Source organism: Chrysochloris asiatica, unplaced genomic scaffold, assembly GCF_000296735.1.
Source record: "Chrysochloris asiatica unplaced genomic scaffold, ChrAsi1.0 scaffold00222, whole genome shotgun sequence".
Lineage (NCBI taxonomy): Eukaryota > Metazoa > Chordata > Mammalia > Afrosoricida > Chrysochloridae > Chrysochloris > Chrysochloris asiatica.
Genome location: NW_006408740.1, coordinates 4,240,274 through 4,242,921, shown reverse-complemented (window position 1 = coordinate 4,242,921; position 2,648 = coordinate 4,240,274).

Here is a 2,648-nt window from a genome sequence, read left to right as displayed (position 1 = left end):
TTGTTGAATGTGAAACTGATGATGTGCCCTGTAAACTTTCACTCAATCCACAATAAAAACCTTAAATTAAAAAAAAAAAGAAAGAAAAAAGTACTGCTACTACAGTTCCAGTTCATACATGCATGGGTTTATTTAAATAAAACATGTTTGAATGTGTCTCTGCAATCAGCTTATCCATAAGAAACAAAGGGAAAAACTAAATATCATCAGCCAAAACAAGGGCAGTGAGTGATTATGGAACAGACCATCAATGCAAATTCAGGCTGAAGCTAAAGAAAACTAAAACAATTTCATGAAAGTCAAATATGATCTTGAATGTATCTGACCTGAATTTAGAGGTCAGCTTAAGAACAGATTTAATGGATTAGACAATAATAACCAAAGACCAGAAGAGTTGTGGGGTCACATCAAAAGCATCATAAATGAAAAAGCAAAAAGAAAAGACCAAAGTGAATGTCAGAAGAGACTCTGAAAGTTGCTCTTGAGGGTTGAGAAGCTAAAACAACTAGAAGAAATGATAAGAAATGATTAACAGAAAATTTCAAAGGGTAGTTTGAAAAGACAAACACAACTATTACAAAGAATTGTGCAAATAACTGGAGTTAAAAATTCAAAAGGGAAGAATATGCTCAGCATTTGTCATGCTGTAAGAACTGTAGAAAAATTCAAGCCTCAGCTTGCATATTGAAGGATTCTCGGAGAACAATATTGAATTATGCAGAGAGCATCACAAGAAAATGGAAGGAATACATAGAGTCACTGTATCAAAACGAAATGGTCATTTTTCAGCCAATTCAAGAGGCACCATATGATCAAGAACCAATGGTACTGGGAGACTGAGTAGGGAGAAGTGCTGTGAAGACCTCCGCCAGCAATAACACAAAATACTAGACAAAACAGGTTCAGGAAATGGTCTCAGAACACTGAACACATATAAAGAAACATTTAGAAAGATTAAAGGTTTACTGCTAGTGGGATTTGTAGCAGAAGCAAGAAAGGTGGTGTTTTCTGATCTGCAGCTGCCAGTGGCTCATGGAGCAGCCATCTTGGGTATGATGGTGTGGGCGAAGGATCAAAGGAGCACTCTGCGCACCTCCATTCTGATAACTAGAGGGGATGCCTAAGCGAATGGACACCCTACTCCCTCCCCTGGAGGATTCTACTATACATGTGCACAGATCTCCTTAAAATTTAAAGTGACAGTTTCCACTGAAAACCAAACGGCCACCAGTCATCTGTCACTTTGTCATACTGTGGTGGCTTGTGACTTGCTATGATTCTGAAAGCTATGCCACCGGTATTTTAAATACCAGCAGGGTCACCCATGGTGGAAAGGGTTCAGATGAGCTTCCAGACAAAGACAGACTTGGAAGAAAGAGTGATGAACTACTTCCTAATCTTTAGTCACTGAAAACCTTATGAATAGAAAAGAAACACTGTCAGATATAGTGCCAGAAAATGAGCTCCTCAGGTTGGAAGGCACTCAAAATACAACTCGGGAGAGCTGCCTCCTCAAAGTAGAGTTGACCATGATGACATGAATGGAGTAAAGCCTGTGGAAGAAAAGCCCATGGGACCTTCATTTGCTGATGGGGCACAACTCAAAATGAAGAGAAACAACTGTAAACATCCATTCAAAATCAGAACATGGAATGTATGAAGCATGAATCTGGGAAAATTGGACGTTGTCAAAAATGAAATGGAACGCATAAATATCTTAGGCATTAGTGAGCTGAAATGGACTGGTATTGGCCAGTTTGAATCTGAAAACCACAGGGTTTACTATGCTGGGAATGACAAATTGAAGAGGAATGGTGTTGCATTCATCGTCAAAAAGAACATATCCAGCTCAGTCATGAGGTACAATGCTATCTGTGATAGGATAATATCCATGCGCCTACAGGTATGTTTGGAGGATCGGAGGGTTTACAGCTGCAGAATTTGCAGGAGAATCCAGAAATCCATTGTTTTCTGGATCAAGACAATCAGCTGTTCCCAGAGCCACCATCTTGGGAGAGAATATCTTGATTGTATCAGGACTGATAGTATCAGGAGAGAACTTCTTGATTGTAGCTTGATTATATCAGGATTGTATTTAGCTTGACATTAAAATTTAAAGTGACAGTATCGACATAAAACCAAACGGCCACCACTCGTCTGTCTCTCATGCTGTGGTGGATTGAGTAGCTGTGATTTTGAGGGCTCTGCCACTGGTGTTTTAAATAACCAGCAGGGTCACCCTTGGTGGATGGGTTTCTGATGAGCTTCCAGACAAAGACAGACTAGGAAGAAAGATTGCTGAGCTACTTCCGAATCACTAGTCACTGAAAACTCTATGAATAGCATAGAAACACTGTAAGATATAGGACCAGAAGGTGGGAAGGCACTCAGAATGCGACTGGAAAAAAAAAATGCCTCCTTAAAGTAGAGTTGACCTTGATGACTTGAATAGAGTTAAGCTCGGGGGAGAAAAAAGCACACAGAACCTTCATTTGCTGATGGTCCACAACTTAAAATAAAGAGAAACAGCTGTAAACATCCATTGAAAATCGGAACATGGAATGTACGAAGTATGAATCTGGGAAAATTGGAAGTTGTCAAAAATGAAATGGAATGCATCAACATCGCTATCTTAGGCATTAGTGAGT